The following is a 20516-nucleotide window of genomic DNA, read 5'->3' on the forward strand; positions in this document are numbered from 1 at the left end:
AAAAACTTAACAACTACAGGTCTTGATTTGAGGGGTATTCTGTTGAGAGAAAGGAAAGCTATTCTGTGTCTTGCCAATAAATTAGAAGCAATGGGTAAAATCATAGACAGTGTGATTCACCCTAGTGTAAAAATAGCAATTACAGCTGTCCAATGACCTATTAGTTCAACTTTCAGAATAGCAGCTGAAAGCACAGCACAGAAGCAATCCATGATTTGCAGGAGAATAGACTTAAGCGTCAGAAGTTCTGAGCCTTCCAGGGACTAAAATCTATTAGACAAAAATGTCAGTTCTGTGCCCAGTTGCAAACTCTGTGCTTATTCTCCAGGTGAGACTTGGGCTATATATATATATATGTGTGTGTGTGTGTGTGCACACTATATACACACATATATATATTTGCGTGTATGTGTATATCTACACATACATTAGTGTTTCTCATAAGAGTGGGTAATATTGTGCATTTCACTTCATCATATGCCCAATATTTTTCCAGAGCTATTATATCCATGTCTCTTCTCTGTTCTATACAATTTACTCATTTTCATCTTCAATCTGTGAAGCTCTTCATCTTCTCATGCAATTGGTAAATTTGTCTATTTCACAATTGCCAAATATAAAAACACTGTCCTTTTGACAACAAATTCATGTCTATTCAACTTAGTTTGAAAATAAATTACTTAAGCCCCTAAACTAGAATTTCACTTTCTAATATTCTTGTAAATCATGAATTTTTTGTTTCAGGAAAACAATTTGAAATTGATCAAATTTTCTAAAGCTGTCAAAGATACATTTCTACAAGATTATTATGAAATTCTATACAATTAAGATCAATGTAACCCGAGAAGGAAATGGCAACCCACTCCAGTATTCTTGCCTGGAGAATCCCAGGGACAGAGGAGCCTGGTGGGCTGCCATCTCTGGGGTCACACAGAGTCAGACACAACTGAAGTGACTTAGCAGCAGCAGCAGCATTGACTTATAATTTTTATGAGAAAAAATGTTATAAAACAATTTCATGAAACATTTGATGGAATGAGAATAAGTCTCTCACTCAACATAAACATACAGTGAGTCTGATCTGAAGTCCTTTCTCTCTACTTCTAACATGTCCAGCCTTTAAGGTCCCGCCACCCTTACCATTTTTCAATTATGTCCACATTTTCTCTTAAATCCTATTAATTGGTAGGTTTCAGGCAAGTCAAAGACCTCTATCTACCTCCTCACTCATTCTGACAACAGCGAGGCCAAGGCAAACAGAAATTCAGACTCATATTTTCATGAGAATCTAATTTAAACCAATATGTAAATTCTCTGGACCAAATCAACTTTATAATTTTATCAATCCTCTTCTTAGCAGAGATAAGTATGGTTATTGAATTAATTGCAAATGAATATGCAGAAACATAATATACTGTATGATTCTATATATATACATAATATACTGTATGATTACCTATAAATCTCTCTTTTTTTCAAAAAATAGTTTTAATCCTATCTTGCCCAAGCCAGATTATAAATTTAGGAAAATATCCTTAATTAAATGACTAAAATTGCAAAAAATTATGAAGCAAATACTACCATAGCAAAGTAGAATAAGTTTAAAAATCATTTTATAATAAAGGGGTGGTTTATAACCTACTTGGGTCTTAAACTATGAAAAATTTCAAACTCTTTGGATTCTAAAATGCACAGACTCAGATACAGACAAAAAATGCCTCATAGTGTGCTCCCTGTCAAACTGTTCACTTCATTTTCCCCTTGGAGTTAGAAAGTTAAATCTAATCAAATTTATATAGAAAGAGAAAAACATTGGGGAAAGTATGCTTTATCAAGAAGTTTGAGCAAGACTCAAATCTACTAAATTAGTATATTTTCCAAAACAATTCTACATGTGCCACACTTTTATTCTGTTACATTCACATGAATGAAAGAGCAATGTTCCTTTTAGATAATCAAAAGCTAAGGTCATACATAGATATATACATGCTTCTCACAACATAGTTCATGGAAGCAAGAAGATCCTGCCATACACACACTCCTAAACAAAGTACTTCCCCCCAACCTCCATCCTTAGAGACAATCATGAGTGTTGTGAAACGTCAAGAATCACTCTTTGACTCTGTCTGCCCTGTTCTTTTTTCCTCCCAAGGACGAATCTACCTTTGTCCCTTTGAGGGAAGTACAGATTTGGAGGAAAGAGGAAGCTATCAGTTTAAGTATACAACCAACGACCTTATTTAGTGGCTAAAACCTTGAACATCAAAAAGAATAATGAAAGATTAATAAAGCTGGGAAGGATGACCTTGTGGATACACAATCCCTTTTCTCATATGGATTATAAACTTTTGGCTCAGAGAGTTTTAATTTCTTAAACTCTAATGCTGAACCTTGAGCTCAACCCTAAATATAATGAAATTGATTATGATATCACTATAATATGCTCAATATTTCTTATGGAGCTCTTCTTCTTTATATGCTCTCAGAAGAAATCATATATTGGATTGTTTTCTGGTAGCAGCTATGCATTTATGTTGACACATGTAGATATCTACCCAAGATCCATAGTGACCAATAACACCCATTCATAGAATGACTGACTTGGAAAATGAATTCTGTTTTCAAGTTATTAGTAGAGCTCAAATAACTGAAATTTAAACCTCATAACCTCCTAGGCTTTATCTTCTAAGCAACTGAAATTACCAGTCACAGATTTTATACATCCACATTCAAGTTCCTTCTAGGAAGTTCCTTCTAGGACATTTTACATCCAAGGACTCACATTGGTAGTAGCCAACATCTTGTTATGCACTAGAAAATTGAACAATTTTTAAAAAATGACATCTTATATACAGACAATTGAGAATTCATATAAAGCAAAGGATATTGAGAATGTTTTGGTGAACAAAGATAAGCAAGTAACGCGCTACATTAATTTTTAAGACTGCATATTCATTTTCTCAAACAATTGCATCTTTTATGCCTGCCTTAGTTTTGAACACATTTGTGTAAAGTATCTTTATTTAATAATATGTTTGATCATGCAAAATTAAACACATTTAGCTTTTCCTGGTAATAGAATAATGCTCACTTAAGATTTCATTTTTTACTCAAGACAGTTTCAAAAGCCAATGGGTCTATATTTCCAAACACCTATTAAAAACTATAAACCAGAGGGAAATCTAAATATTGCTGAATCAAGTTATTTTCTTAATTTGAAACTCTATTGATTCATTCTGAGATGCTTTCTTATAACATCAATGTCTGAGCAGAAATAATAGTCACCAAATCATATTCTTGATCACACAGAATCACTTAAAAATTGAAAAAACATGCTTATGTTAGGTGAGTCAACAAAAGTGTTTGTGTTTACATTAGAAAAAGAGTAAGAAAATCAAAAGTAGCATATATTAATATTTATTTTTTCTAATTTGTATAAATAATTTACCCATATATTATTTAACATTTCATGATTTCTCATTACTATCTATTCTCTATCACCTTTCTCTTTTACTTTCTGGCAGCCTCCAAACCTATCAAACTGTATGTCATTTACTAAAAATGCTATACTATTTTTTTTCCTGGATGCCTTTTCAGTCTTCCCCCAGAATTTTTCTGTATAAAGTATCCCTCAGTAGTTCAATCAAGGATTTTTCTTATTGAAATATTTTATGACACTTCCCAAAGTTATAAAACTCTTCATATTGTTTTCTGTATAACTCTATCAATATTTATGGCATTGTGTTGAGATCATGAATTTTATTATTTGTATCTTTTAGTAGATGTGAGCTCCTTTAGCAAAAAGACTTTGGTTCATCTAACATTGACTACCATATGCCTGTAATAGAGATTGCCAAATTGAGTAAATGAGTGAATTAACAAATGAAAAAACAGGGCTATAACTTTTGGTGACTCCTGTACACCTTGCCATATAACTTAGCTGAACTCCAAAGAATGTATACATGTAACCTAAAAAGGAAACCCCTAAGCAATTAATCTGGTCTATCAACTCAAATTCATTTAGTTGTTATTATTGCCATTACATCACAGACCAATCATTTTAGTTATTTTAAAGGTCAAATCAGTGAACACTGGAATACATGTGTCTGTTTCAGTTATGGTTTCCTCAGGGTGTATGCCCAGTTGTGGGATTGTTGGGTCATAAGGTAGTTCTATTCCTAGTTTTATAAAGAATCTCCATAATATTCTCTATAGTGGCTGTATTAATTTACATCCCCACCAACAGTGCAAGATGGTTCCCTTACTCCACATCCTCTCCAGCATTTATTGTTTGTAGATTTTTTAATGATGGCCATTCTGATTGGTGTGATGTGATAACTCATTGTAGTTTAGATTTACATTTCTCTAATAATGAACCATGTTGAGCATCTTTTCACATGTTTGTTGGCTGTCTCTACATTTTCTTTGGGGAAATACATCAGCAGATGAATGGATACAGAAACTATGGTACATGTATACAATGGAGTAGTACTCAGCTATAAAAAGGAATGCATTTGAGCCAGTCCTAATGAGGTGGATGAGCCTAGAGCCTATAATGCAGAGAGAATTAAGTCAGAAAGAGAAAGACAAATATTGTATATTAACACATGAGTATGGAATCTAGAAAGATGGTACTGATGAACCCATTTGCAGGGCAACAATGGAGATACAGACACAGTGAACAGACTTGTGGAAACGGCAGAGGAAAGAGAGGGTGGTCTGAATTGAGAGAATAGTATGGAAACATATACATTACTATAGGTAATATGGATAGCAAGTGGGAATTTGCTATGTGACCCAGGGAGCTCAGCCCAGTGCTGTGAGACAACTAGAGGGGTGTGATGAGGGGGGAGATGGGAGGTGATTTCAGGAGGGAGGGGACATAGGTATACCTGTGGCTGATTCCTATTGATGCATGGCAGAAACCAATGCAATATTGTAAAGCAACTAACCTTCAATATAAAAAAAATTTTTTTTAAAGGTCAAATCAGGTTAATCACTCAATTCAGTTACTACATATTCAAGCCCCTTTTCTGGGGTCAAAACTGGCCAGGAAACTTGGAGTTTCCTCTTAAGAGCTGAAATTACCTCTGGATAAGGCACAGATTAATCTGACCATTAAAAAATCATTAGTAAATTGGCAGAGCAGTTGACTCTTAGCAGCAAGATGTGATGTAAAGAATGTAAGTTTCAGAGTCAGACAGATATGGTTTCAGTTTCAGAAAACTCTACCTTCAAAATATGTGACACTGAGTAAGATATCTTAGCCCTGCTCTCATTTGTTTATTTTTATTTTTGAAAATTGAATACTAATATCTACCTTAGGAGTGAGGATGGAGGAATGGCAGGAGGCCAGTTAGTCAACAGATGAAAAATGCTTTGTTCCATATCTGACACATGGTAATCAAGAAATATTAGTTTATTACTTTAACTGTCACTTTTTCTTTCTAACACTCTTCGTTGATCTTTACTTCACCTGACAAACGTTCTGAATGTTGGTGCTATTTGATGGAGAACCATAGATACCATCAAAGACTTTCTAATGCTTAGAATGCAGCTGAACTAAGAGTACTGTGCATATAATTATTTCTCTTCCTCTCTCTCTTCCATTCCTTTCCTTTCTCTCATTTTCTTCTTCCTCCTGTTCTTCCTCTTCCTTTTCTCTCTATGAATATAAGAAAATTTAATAATTACAAAGACACTTTAAGGCTAAAATTTAATCTTTATAAGGCTTTTTTAAATCAAATATTTGCTCTCATTTCCTCTAATGGTAGTCAATCACCTCTAGTCTTTATTTCTGTATAGATTATCTTGCAGACTTATTTTTCCCAGGTTCATAATAAAGTGTTTAAAACTCACCACAAGCTGATAAAAGCATGTTTAGTTCTCTTTTCATCAAAGATGCACTGATACTGTTTTTATAAGCTTATTTTTTTATTAAACTTAGTAAAGAAAATAGTATTAGGTAATTTGTTTAATTTTATGGGGAAAAAACCCGACTGATTGGTGAATCTTTCACTTTTCAGCTCATTGTTTGAACATTAGGTAAGTAGATCCAAATTAAATTCCACTGGAGCAGGCATTTTTTAGCACTAGCAGAGATTATAGCTACTGAGATAGACTTTTAAGGTGTTAGACAAGCATTTGGTGGACAGTGGTTAATAAACACTAATTAAGTCAGCTACAAAAAAACCCTTGGGAGAAGATCAATATTATTAAGTGTTTAAACTGGCTTTCCACATTTACTGAGTCTACATGCAGTTGGGCAAGCTGAGTTTCTTCCTTTGCTCTTTGCTTTTTTGTCCCCTTTCATTTAAGCTAAAAGTTGGCTTGCAAATCACATTCCTAATCATCTCCTACTCGCTAAAAACACTTATTTAAGTTGTCACATATATATTGTATATTGCATCGTATTGCCTAACTTGGAGTACTGAGTGTGGTTGATACATAAAGCTGATGAACATGCTAGGATTGAGAATGAATATTAACAAGGTGAAAAGAAAGGTTCCCACTTGCATCTTCCAAGGTAGAGCTCCACGCTAAAGCTCCAAGGTAAAACTGTACTTGGTTGACTGTGGAAGAGCAATCCTGACTTCAGCACTAGCTGCTGCAACCTAAAGCTAAATAATGGCTATCTAGATACAAGTGGAAATCATCATATACATAGGATCTGATGTGTATTATGAATACAAGCTGCTTTCAGTCAATTATGGGTTACTTAAAATGCCCTGTATAATAATCATTATCATTAGTAGCAGCATCAGAAGTATAAGTGGGACTTGTCTACTATTTGGCAGGGAGCAAGTATTTACTTTTCATCCTTATGGACACTGTTTGAGGTCCGCAGTATCAGCACTATTGTGATCTCCAATTTACAATGTGTAATCTGAAGCTCAGAGGAGTCAAGTGTTTATCAAAAATGGCACAGTTACTAGATGATAGTGTTGAGATCTGAATTCAGGCAACATTATTCAAGAGTCTACTCTCTAAGACTATTTTCTTTTGTGCTTAAGGTGCAAACTTTTAATCTCACTGAGGTTGATTCTGGGATTCAGCCTTGGTGGAGAGGCTGTCAACAGCGCCTTAAACCATCAGTGATGGCACTCTAATCAAACTAGTTACATAGGCAAAGCGGGAAAGAGCTATTTTTTCAGAATAAAAGTCAGAAACACGGGAGAAAAGAAATAAAGTCAAGTGAGCAGAGAGGACACACCTGAAGGCTAGCACACCAGAAAAGGAACAATACCTACCATTTTCTGAGAAACTAATATTCTAGTCTTATTCCTTTCAAGCCAGCACTATTTGCAAAGGTCCTTATAGTTTTCAACACAGTAATGCTAAAAATTACAAGACCTGATCGTTTCGAATGCTTACTGTGTGCTCTGCACTGAAAAGGGCATTATGCATCATTTCATTTATTTATTTCCTTTACAACCTTATAAAAGATATTATTTGCTTTATTTTGTAAATGAACACAGTAAATCTTAGGACGTTTACTACATTTTTGAAACTACAAAATTGAGAAAGGAAATAAGAAAAAACTACAAACTCCAACAGAAAGTTATCATTGTATAAGGAAAAATAGAAAGATGTATAATTTTGATTTTCGGTGTGGATATAGAACACATGATATAGGTCCCGTCACACACTGCTAGTGAGAGTCTAGGCTAGCGTATCCATCCTGGCAACTATTCAGGAAGGCAACTATATTAGCAATTTTCATTTTGGACATATATCCCTAATATATACATAACAAAATCCTATAAAGATGTTTATTGCATCATTATTTGTGACAGTAAGGAGTTACAGGTGTTTATCACAAGAGAATCAAATAGATAAAAAGTGATAGAAGACTACCATGAGATGTCATGCAACAGTTAGAAGCAAATATGTGTGTGTGTGTATCCATCCATATCTGCATGGATGAATCAAAACTACTACATAGAATGTGATAAGATATTTTCAAATCATATATCTGATAAGGGACTTATGTCCAAAATATATGTAATGTACAGTGCAATAAAATAAGCCAAATAATCCAGTTAAAAATTAGTTAAGGGTCAAATAGATATTTCTCCAAAGAAGATACACAAACGGCAATGAGCACATGGAAATAGATTCAATATCACGGTCCTTCGTTGTTGTTGTTATTTAGTTGCTAAGTCATGTCCAACTCTTCTGCAACCCCATGGACTACAGCCCACCAGGCTCCTCTATCCCTGGGATTTCCCAGGCAAGAATACTGGAGTGGGTTGCCATTTCCTCTGCCAGGGGATCTTCCTGACCCAGGGACTGAATCTGCATCTCCTGCATTGACAGGCAGGTTCTTTACCACCAAGCCACCAGGAAAGCCCATCATTAGTCATTCAGTTCAGTTCAGTTAAGTCGCTCAGTCATGTCCAACTCTTTGTGACCCCACTTCCTTAACAATGGACTGGTTGGATCTCCTTGCTGTACAAGGGACTCTCAACAGTCTTCTCCAACTCCACAGTTCAAGAGCATCAATTATTTGGCACTCAGCTTTCTTTATAGTCCAACTCTCACATCCATACATGACTACTGGAAAAACCATAGCTTTGACTAGACAGACCTTTGTTGGCAAAGTAATTCATTAGTCATTCAGTTCAGTTCAGTTCAGTCGGTCAGTCGTGTCCAACTCTTTGCGACCCCATGAATCGCAGCACGCCAGGCCTCTCTGTCCATCACCAGCTCCCGGAGTTTACTCAAACTCATGTCCATCAAGTCAGTGATGCCATCCAGTCATCTCATCCTCTGTCATCCCCTTCTCCTCCTGCCCCCAATCCCTCCCAGCATCAGGGTCTTTTCCAATGAGTCAACTCTTCGCATGAGGTGGCCAAAGCATTGGAGTTTCAACTTCAGCATCAGTCCTTCCAATGAACACCCAGGACTGATCTCCTTCAGGATGGACTGGTTGGATCTCCTTGCAGTCCAAGGGACTCTCAAGAGTCTTCTCCAACACCACAGTTCAAAAGCATCAATTGTTCAGCGCTCAGCTTTCTTCACAGTCCAACTCTCACATCCATACATGACCACAGGAAAAACCATAGCCTTGACTAGACGGACCTTTGTTGGCAAAATAATGTCTCTGCTGTTTAATATGCTATCTAGGTTGGTCATAACTTTCCTTCTAAGGAGTATGTGTCTTTTAATTTCATGGCTGCAATCACCGTCTGTAGTGATTTTGGAGCCCAAAAAAATAAAGTCTGACACTGTTTTGGGAAATGAAAATCAAAACTCCACAATGGAATGCCACTGTTCACCTGCTAGAATATATTATATATAATTTTAAAAATGGCTTGAAATAAGAAGTTTTGATGAAAGAAGTTGAAACTTTCATACACTGTGAAAAGATGCAGCAATATTGGAAAACAGTCTGGCATTTCCTTAATATGTGAAACACAGAGTTAGAAGGGGGGATGAATTGAAAGAGTAACACTGAAAAATATACATTACTGTATGTAAAACAGAGAGCCAGTGGGAATTTGCTGTTTGATTTAGGGATCTCAAACCTGGCGCTCTGTGACAACCTAGAGGGGTGGGATGGGGCGGGAGGTGGGAGGGAGATTCAAGGGGGAGCAGACATATGTATACCTATGGCTGATTCATGTTGATGTATGACAGAAACCAACACAATAAGCAATTAGTATATTGCTTATAAGTTACAATTATTATAATTAAAGCAATTATCCCCCAATTAATTTTTTTAAAGTTACCATGTGACCCAGAAATCCTACTCCTAGGTATACACCCCCAAGACATCTAAAAATATATATCCAAACAAAGCCCAAATATTTATAGAAGCATTACTCAAAATAGGCAAAAGTAGAAATAACCAAATATCAACTGAAGGCAAACAAAAAGTGGTATTAATATATCTATACAATGGAATATTGTTCATCTTAAAATTTTTTACTGATACATACTGTTACAACATGGAGAAACCTTGAAAATAGTATTCTATGTAAAGGAGTCAAAAATATCACATATTGTATAATTCTATTCACATGAAATACTCATATTAGGAAACTATAGAGAAAGAAAATAGATTACTGGTTTTGGAGGGCTGGAGGGATCAGTGGGAGTCTGGGAAATGACAGTGAAATGTATGAGATTTCTTTCAGTGAAATGAAGTGTTCTAAAAGTTTTTCTGGTGATGGTTGCATAACCCTGTGAATATATTTGAAGAATATTGAATTGTGCATGTTACGTGGGTGAAGTGAATGGTGCATGAATTATAAACACTTCTTCAATACATTGTTAAAAAAAAAAAAAAAACAATACCAAATGATGTAAACAAAATGGCATAATGAGTAGCTCAAGCTACCCTCAATTGTCAAAACATTGAAAAATAAGTAGAAATTGTTAGAAACAAGTTTGTAAGAACTCTGGAAAAGGTTTACAGCAACTGAATGCTGAATCAAGAAAAAGTCAACCCCAAAGCTGTAGAAAAGCTCTGTGGCATTTTTTGCCTTTGTCTTATCCCTTCCCTGACTCAGTGGTAGTCTGGAAGAGGACAGCCACTATTCCCAACATGGGACTCTGGTTCCCACTTCTGAAGGCAATGTCTCTGTTTTGAGCAATTTGGGAGTCATCTTGGCCAGAAAAGCAGCAGCTGCCTAGGCAAAAGATTAAGATGTAAAACAGAACAACAAAGTCCTAGTAGAAAATACCAAGGAAAATTTCTTTGGGAAATGAAGGCATTAGAAATTACCTGTATACACAGAGCTTCACAAACCTTCAACAATAACCCTTTTCTCTTTACTCCGAGTAGATCATCTCAACTAAATTATTAATTATCCCCTCCATGTTTTTAATTTGTCATTTGATAATGGTCCTTTCCATAAACTGCCTTTATATCCTCACCCCCTAGTACTGACTTAATGTAGCAACTACGACTTTCCCTTCAGTCCATGGGGCTGCAAAGAGTGAATACAACTGAGTGATTTTTCTTCTTTCTTTCTTCTGAATACCCAAGATCTATTCTTTCCAATGTGAATGCTGAATAACAAATGGCTAAATTCAACTTACAGTCTGCACATGCTACACTATTTAATAGTCTTAAATATTTGTACTATTTACCAATTTTATTTTGAAATAGTCTTTCCTTTGCTTCTATGATATACAGATGCAATTAGTAGTTTCAAAAAATTTCTTGGTTTTTCTTTTCAACTATTAATTGTCAAGCTAAATATCATTCCTTTCCCACTATATTATAATTCCTACTAAAAAATTAGTTCTGTGTTTAGAGAACATACAAGAGATGATTCTACACATGGACATCACTAGATGGTCAACAGTGAAATCAGACTGATTATATTCTTTGCAGCCAAAGATGGAGAAGTTCTATACAGTCAGCAAAAAAAAAAAAAAAAAAAGACCGGGAGCTGACTGAGGCTCAGATTATGAATTCCTTATTGCCAATTTCAGACTTAAAATGAAGAAAGTAGGGAAACCCCTAAGCCATTAAGGTATGACCTAAACAAATCCCTTACAATTATACAGTGGAAGTGACAAATAGATTTAAGAGATTAGATCTGATAGACAGAGTGCCTGAAGAACAAATGGATGGAGGTTCATAACATTGCACAGGAGGAGGTGATCATAATCACCTCCAAGAAAAAGAAATGCAAAAAGGCAAAATGATTGTCTGAGGAAGCCTTACAAATAGTTAAGAAAAGAAGTGAAAGGAAAAGGAGAAAAGGAAAGATGTACCCATCTGAATGCCGAGTTCCAAAGAAAGCAAGGGGAGATAAGAAAACCTTCCTCAATGATCAGTACAAAGATATACTGGAAAACAATAGGATGGGAAAGACTAGAGATCTCTTCAAGAAAATTAGAGATACCAAGGGAACATTTCATGCAAAGATGGGCACAATAAAGGACAGAAATGGTATAGACCTAACAGAAGAAGAAGATATTAAGAAGAGGTGGCAACAATACACAAAAGAACTATACGAAAAAGATCTTCATGACCCAGATAACGACAATGTTTTGATCATTCACCTAGAGTTAGACATCCTGAAGTGTTGAGGTCAAGTGGGCTTTAGGAAGCATCGCTAGAAACAAAGCTACTGGAGGTGATGGAATCCCAGCTAAGCCAATTCAAATCCTAAAAGATGATGCTTTGAAAGTGCTGCAGTCAATATGCCAGCAAATTTGGAAAACTCAGCAGTGGCCACAGGATGGGAAAGGGTCAGTTTTCATTCCAGTCCCAAAGAAAGGCAATGCCAAAGAATGTTCAAACTACCACATAATTGCGCTTATCTCACACACTAGCAAACTAATGCTTAAAATTCTCCAAGCTAGGCTTCAAGATTACATGAACAGAGAAATTCCTTATGTACAAGCTGGATTTAGAAAAGGCAGAGGAGCCAAAGATCAAATTACCAACATCCATTGGATCATAGAAAAAGCAAGAGAATTCCAGAAACACTTCTGTGTCACTGACTATGCTAAAGTATTTGACTGTGTGGATCACAACAAACTGTGGAAAATTCTTAAATGGGAATACCAGAACACCTTACTTGCCTCCTGAAAAACATGTATGCAGGTCAAGAAGCAACAGTTAGAACCAGATATGGAACAATGGATTGGTTCCAGATTGAGAAAAGAGTATGTCAAGGCTGTATATTTGTCACTTTGTTTATTTAACTTATATGCAGAGTACATCAGGCAAAATGCCAGGCTGGGTGAAGCACAAGCTGGAATCAAGATTGCCAGGAGAAATATCAATAACCTCAGATATGCAGATGACACCACCCTTATGGCAGAAATCGAAGAGGAACTAAAGAGCCTCTTGATGAAAGTGAAAGAAGAGAGTGAAAATGTTGGTTTAAAGCCCAACATTCAAAAAACAAAACTCATGGCATCTAGTGCCATCACTTCATGGCAAATACATGGGGAAACAGTGGAAACAGTGACAGACTTGATTTTCTTGGGCTCCAAAATCACTCCAGATGGTGACTGCAGCCATGAAATTAAAAGATGCTTGCTCCTTGGAAGAAAAGCTATGACAAAACTAGACAGCATTTTAAAAAGCAGAGACATTACTTTGCCAACAAAGGTCCATGCAGTCAAAGCTTTGTTTTTTCCAGTGGTCATGTATGGATGTGAGAGCTGGACCATAAAGAAGGTTAAGTGCCAAAGAATTGACGCTTTTGAACTGTGGTGTTGGAGAAGACTCTTGAGAGTCCCTTGGACTGAAAGGAGACCAAACCAGTCAACTCTAAAGGAAATCAGTCCTGAATATTCATTGGAAGGACTGATGCTTAAGCTGAAACTCCAATACTTTGGCCACCTGATGCAAAGAGCCAACTCATTAGAAAAGACCCTGGTGCTGGGCGAGGTTGAAGACAGGAAGAGAAGGGGATGCCAGGGGATGAAATGGTTGGATGGCACCGCTGACCCAATGGACATGATTTTGAGCAAGCTCCGGGAGTTGGTGATGGACAGAGAAGCCTGGCATGCTGCAGTCCTTGGGCTCACAAAGAGTTGGAAATGACTGAGTGATGGAACAACAACTTTATATGTATTTGGTGTATCCTAGAAAAAATACTGACTTTGCCAGCTGGATATGTCCTCATTGCTCTCAGGGCACAAATCTCAGGTTATGTCATCCTCTCATATGAATTGAAATCAATTTTTTAAAGCAGAAAATGTCTCCTAATTTTTTGAGATAAGATTTTCCTCTAGTTAGAGAAATAATTATGCAATTAAGCATATTTTAACAATAAACTTTATAGAAAAAATATTTATGTATTAAGAATAAATTGGATTTGATTAAGTCAAGAAGAATTCTTGAAAAATAATCCTGTTTAGTATGTATATTGGAGAACTGGGTAGAAAAAACATAATCTTTCTACAGCACATCTATTATCAAATTAAATATCTGCTCAAATCAATTAACTGTATATACAGCAGTTTAAAAATTCTATAGGTAGATAATCGAGTCTTTCCAAAAGAATTATCCTAACTTTTCTTCCCAGCCTTGTCTCCCATACAACTTATTAAACAAACCGAAACAGCCTGTTTTCCAACTAGGCAAATATATTCATTATCATCTAAACATATCTTCTCATTTCAGCCTGTGATTTCACCTATCACATTGCTTCATTTCTTCGAAGGACCACTTTATTCTTCTTTATTTATTTCAAGTTATTTCTACCTCCAAACTTTGACAAGGTGCATTCTCTTTAAGAGAAGTTTTAAACTCAGCCCATTATGATCTATTTCTTCTTACACTCCCTTGCATGTAATAAGATTATGCTTTAAATAATAAAATGTAGAAAGTGGCTATACCCAAGCATACATGTTTTCTGTTTATATTTGGAAAGTCACTACTGTAAATATTGTCATTTTGACTTTTCCCATCTTTCTATTATTTATCTTCTCATGTTTTTCAGTGTCTCCCTGGTTAGGTCATAGTATTTTATGATATTACCTAGGAATCATAGCTCTACCTCTTCACATTAAACACAGCTACCAACACACTATATATGTTCAATGAATAATTGAAGAAATAAACACTGAAGAAAAGGAAAGAGAGAAGGGAAAAGAGCCAGGAAGGAGACTGAGAAGCAAACAAATCATGAAACATGGAACAAGTCAAATGGCCCTCAGTGACCCCCAAATCACTTTATAAACATATTTCCAAAACAGACTAATGATTGAGGTCAGTGAATTAATATTTGTCAAATTGCTTAAATATTATGCAATGCTATACAGATGCAGGCATTAAAAACTAATCTAAATCTGAAACCAGAATGACTTCTGTTCTGAATACTGTATAATTTCCTTTTGAATTTGCCCCACACAACTCTGTCCCTTTGTAAATTCACTGAAAATTGTGCAACCCCTATGGGATTAAGAATGATCCAAAGTGAATTCTAATGAAATTCTGTGAAGAGTCAGTCATCCTATTACTAAGAGATACTTGTCTTTTTTCCCAAGAGACAACTTAAAAGTCTTTACCTGAAGACAAGAGATTTGCTATACAGCCAGAATGTTAAAAACTCATTTCAAATCTTCTTACCATTTAAAACATACATTTAAGAAATCAAGCTATGACTGCTAAAGAGATTGTTTGATTTCTAGGTCACTAGAAAGTTCCCATTACATGTTCTACAATAGATATTCTACAAATACATAAACATGTATTTGCACAGATTATGACGTCCCTTACAAATATGCCTTTAAAATCTAGTATAAATTTTTATATATTTGAACAAATCTTCTACTGCCAATTGTTGTTTACTATAAAAATAAACAAACCACAGATCTGCAATTGCATCGTTAGATTTGTTTCAAGTAATACCAAGTATGTGACAAAAAGAAAAAAATTTAAATAATTTCAAGACAAGACACTCAATTAGCTAAAGGAACTTTTAAGCTATAATTTAGAAGATTTTTTTTATATGTCCTACATTTAAACAGTTAAATATAAGAAAATTGATATATACATGCTTTCAAAATAGCAACATCATTTATATCCGTATATCAAGTTTTAAATTCCCTTCTATTACCTTTTGAAAGCAACCCTTTAAATGCTATTTGAAGTGCCTTATTTTTGCATTTCCTAGCTGACATTCTTTCTACTTGAAGTACCATAGTTTATTAATTTTTATTTTAATTATTTAAAATTTATTTATTTTTTTCACCTTGCTGGATTGCTTGTGGAATCTTAGCTCACTGACCAGGGATTGAATCCAGGCCCTCTGCAGTGAAAGCATAGAGTCCTAACTACTGAAAGTAAAAGTAAAAGTCACTCAGTCGTGTCTGACTCTTTGTGACCCCATGACCTATACAGTCCATGGAATTCTCCAGGCCAGAATAATGGAGTGGGTAGCCCTTCCCTTTTCCAGGGGACCTTCCCAACCCAGGGATTGAACCCAGCTCTCCCACATTGCAGGCAGATTCTTTACCAGCTGAGCCACAAGGGAAACCCCCTAACTACTGAACTGCCAGGAAATTCCCTGAAATACTATAATTTATTTCAGAGCACATTAACTTTAAACACTATAACAAAGATATTAATTTGGAAGTAAACATTGAAATAATTGCATTGCATTCCTCCTTAGCAGGAAAGTTATGACCAACCTAGACAGCATATTAAAAAGCAGAGACTACTTTGCTAACAAAGATCCATCTAGTCAAGGCTATGGTTTTTCCAGTAGTCATGTATGGATGTGAGAGTTGGACTATAAAGAAAGCTGAATGCCAAAGAATTTATGCTTTTGAAGTGTGATGTTGGAGAAAACTCTTGAGAGTCCCTTGTACTGCAAGGAGACCCAACCAATCCATCCTAAAGGAGATCAGTCCTGGGTGTTCATTGGAAAGACTGATGTTGAAGCTGAAACTCCAATACTTTGGCCACCTGATGCAAAGAGCTGACTCATTTGAAAAGACCCTGATGCTGGGAAAGATTGAAGGCAGGAGGAGAAGGGGACGGCAGAGGATGAGATGGTTGGATGGCATCACTGACTCAATGGACATAGGTTTGGGTATACTCTGGGAGTTGGTGATGGACAGGGAGGCCTGGTGTGCTGCAGTCCATGGGGTTGCAGAGTTGGACATGACTGAACAACTGAACTGAACTGAACTGATCGCAATAATAATGATGAAATAAGGTAGGTTAAAAGTATGGATTAGACAAAGAATGACAAATACTACATTGGATCACTTATATGTGGAATCTAAAAAATGTTTAAAAAAAACTAGTGAATATAACACAAAAGAAGCAAAATCACAGATATAGAGAACAAACTGGTAATTGCCAGTGGGGAAAGAGATAGAAGGAAGTGCAACACACAAGTAAGGGATTGAGAGGTACAAACTATCAGGTTATAAAATAAGCTACAGAATAAAGCAGGACAAAGGCTAACTGAATTCTGCCAAGAGAATGCACTAGTCATAACAAATATTCTTTCAACAACAAAAGAGACAACTTTTCACATGGACATCACCAAATGGTCAATACTGAAATCAAATTGATTACATTCTTTGTAGCCGAAGGTGGAGAAGCTGAATACAGTCAGCAAACACAAGACCTGGAGCTGACTGTGGCTCAGATCATCAGCTCCTCATAGCAAAATTCAGGCTTAAACTAAAGAAACCTGGGGAAAACACTAGGCCAGCAGGTATAACTTAAATGAAATCCCATATGAATTCACAGTAGAGGTAATGAAAAATTCAAGGGACTAGATCTAGATAACACTCTATCCATAATATCGTAATCTGTACATTGTACAGGAGGAGGCAAACGAAACCACCCCAAAGAAAAAGGAAAGCAAGAAGGCAGAGTGGTTATCTGAGGAGGCCTTACAAATAGTGGAAGAACGAAGAGAAGGGAAAAGCAAGGGAGGGAGGGAAAGGTACATCCAATTAAATGCAGAGTTTCAAAGAATAGCTAGAAGAGACAAGAAGGCCTTCTTCAATGAATGATGTTTAATAAAAGAAAACAGCAAAAGGGGAAAGAGTAGAGATCTCTTCAGGAAAACTAGAAACATCAAGGGCACATTCCACTCAAATATGGGCACAGTAAAGGATAAAAATGACAGAGACCTAATAGACACTGAAGAGATCAACAAGAGATAGAAAGAGTACATGGAAGAACTGTACAAAAAAGATGATAATGAACCAGATTACTATGATGGTATGCTTGGTCACCCAGAACCAGACATTCTGGAGTGCAAAGTCAAGTGGGCTTTAAGAAGCACTACTGTTAATAAAGTTAGTGGATATGATGAAATTCCAGCAGAACTATTCAAATCACTAAAGGAGGATTCCACCAAGGTTTTACATTTATTATGTCAGAAAATCTGGATGACCCAGCAGTGGCCATAGGACTGGAAAAGGTCAATCCTCATTGCAACTTCCAAGAAGGGTAGTATTAAAGAATGTGCTAACCATCAGACAATTGCACTCATCTCCCATGCTAGTAAGGTCCTGCTTAAAATCTTGCATGCTAGTCTTCAGCATTATGCGAACCAAGAACTTCCAGGTGTCCAAGCTGTGTTTAGAAAAGGTAAAGGGACTAGATATCAAATTGCCAACATTCGCTGGATCATGGAAAAAGCAAGGAAATTTCAGAAAAACATCTATCTCTGTTTCATTGACTATGCTAAAACCTTTGACTGTGTAGATCATGACAAACTGTGAAAAGTTCTTAGAGAGATGGGAATACCAAACCACCTTACCTGTCTCCAGTGAAACCTGCAGGCGGGTCAAGAAGAAACAGTTAGAACCCTGTATGGAACAATTAATTGGTTCAAGATCGAGAAAGGAATAGACACCCTGCTTGTTTAATCTATATGCTGAGCATATCATGAGAAACGCCGAGCTGGATGAGTTGCAAGCTGAAATCAAGATAGGCAGGAGAAACATCAACAACCTCAGATATGTGATGATACCACTCTAATGACAGAGAGTGAAGAGGAACTAAAGAGCCTCCTGATGAGGGCAAAGGAAGAGAGTGAGAGAGACGGCTTAAGCCTAAATATTAAAAAAACTAAGATCATGGCATCTGGCCCCATTACTGCATGGCATCTTAAAGGGGAAAAGGTGGAAGTAGTGACAGACTTCCTCTTCTTGGGCTCTAAAATCACTGCAGATAGTGACTGCAGCCATGAAATCAGAAGATCTTTGCTTCTTGGCAGGAGAGCATGACAAACCTAGACAGAAAAGCAGAAACATTACTCTGCTGACAAAGTTCCATACAGTCAAGGCTATGATCTTCCCAGTGGTCATGTAAAATTGTGACAGCTGGAACATAAAGAAGGCAGAACACTAAAGAACTGATGCCTTCAGACCGTGGTACTGGAGAAGACTTTCAAGAAAAGTCCCTTGGACAGCAAGGAGATCAAACCAGCTAATCTTAAGGGAGATCAGCCCTGAACTTTCACTGGAAGGGCTGATGCTGAAGCTGAAGCTCCAGCGCTTCAGTCATCTGATGCAAATAGACAACTCATTGGAAAAGGGTCTGATGCTGGGAAGGATTGAGGGTAGAAGGAGAAGAGGGCATCAGAGGATGAGATGGCTGGACGGCATCACCGATGCATGGAACATAAACTTGGGCAAAGTCCTGAGGTGGTGAGGGCCAGGGAGGGCTGGCATGCGGCAGTCCATGGGGTCACAAAAAGTCGAACACGACTGGATGACTGAACAACAGCAGCAACAAGTTACAAATATATATTGTACAACACAGGGAATATAGCAAATACTTTATATAACTATAAATGAAGGGCAACATTTACAAATTATGATCACTATATTGTATACGTGTAATATTATATATCAACTATACTCCAATTTTTAAAAATGTATAAATTAGGTATGACATGAAATCTGTGATAGAGTAAATGTACATATAATATGTAAAATATAACTATGTGTAATCTTCAAAAAAGTAATAAATCTTGGTGATAGTATATGTACATTTTAATCAATTAGTTAATTGATTATTGAGATACAACTGATTCACAGTATTTATTTGTTTCAGGTATATAATATAGTGATTTGAAGTTTTTATACATTACCAAATGATCATCACAATAAGTCTAGTAACCATCTATCACTATACAAAGCTTATCACTGTATTGTCTACATTCCCTGAGCTGTACAGTACAATCCTGTGACTTATTTATTATGAAACTAAAAGTTTGTACCTATTAATCTGCTTCACCTATTTTGCCCACCTCTCTCCCTATTGGCAACCACCAATTTGTTCTCTGTATCTACACATTTGTTTCTGCTTTGTTATGTTTGCTCATTTTTTTGTTTGTAGAATTCCATCCAGGTGAAATCATATGATATTTGTCCTTCTCTGTCTGACTTACTTTATTTAGCCTAATACACTCTAGGTTCATTCATGTTGTCATCTTCTTTGTACATTCATCTATGATTGATCCTTAGGTTGCTCCCATATCTTGGCTATTGTAAATAATGCTGCAATGAACATTACACTTATTACAAAGTGGTAAAATGGCAATTTAACTCTGTGGTATTCTTCATATATATGGTATGTATATATATACACATACCTCTGGTGGCTTTGTGGTAAAGAATCCGCCTGCCAATGCAGGAGATGTGGGTTCTAACCCTGGGTCTGGAAGATCCCCTGGAGAAGGAAATGGTAACCCACTCCAGTATTCTTTTTTTTTTTTTTCCTCTCTTTTTTTTTTTTTTTTTTTTTTTTTTTTTTTTTTTTTTTTTTTTTTTTTTTTTTTTTTTTTTTTTTTAATTGTTGGAGGCTAATTACTCACAAACATTTCAGTGGGTTTTGTCATACATTGATATGAATCAGCCATGGATTTACATGTATTCCCAATCCCGATCCCCCCTTCCACCTCCCTCTCCACCCGATTCCTCTGTGTCTTCCCAGTGAACCAGGCCGGAGCACTTGTCTCATGCATCCCACCTGGGCTGGTGATCTGTTTCACCATAGATAGTATACATGCTGTTCTTTTGAAATATCCCACCCTCACCTTCTCCCACAGAGT

At 36.3% G+C, this 20516-nt stretch overlaps 1 pseudogene; it reads left to right on the plus strand.

The window, feature by feature from the left end:
* Positions 1-11823: 11823 nt before the first annotated feature.
* LOC122438141 lies at positions 11824-12499 on the plus strand (annotated as a pseudogene).
* Positions 12500-20516: the final 8017 nt, after the last annotated feature.

The sequence above is a fragment of the Cervus canadensis genome, chromosome 3 (genome assembly GCF_019320065.1).
Source record: "Cervus canadensis isolate Bull #8, Minnesota chromosome 3, ASM1932006v1, whole genome shotgun sequence".
NCBI classification, from domain to species: domain Eukaryota; kingdom Metazoa; phylum Chordata; class Mammalia; order Artiodactyla; family Cervidae; genus Cervus; species Cervus canadensis.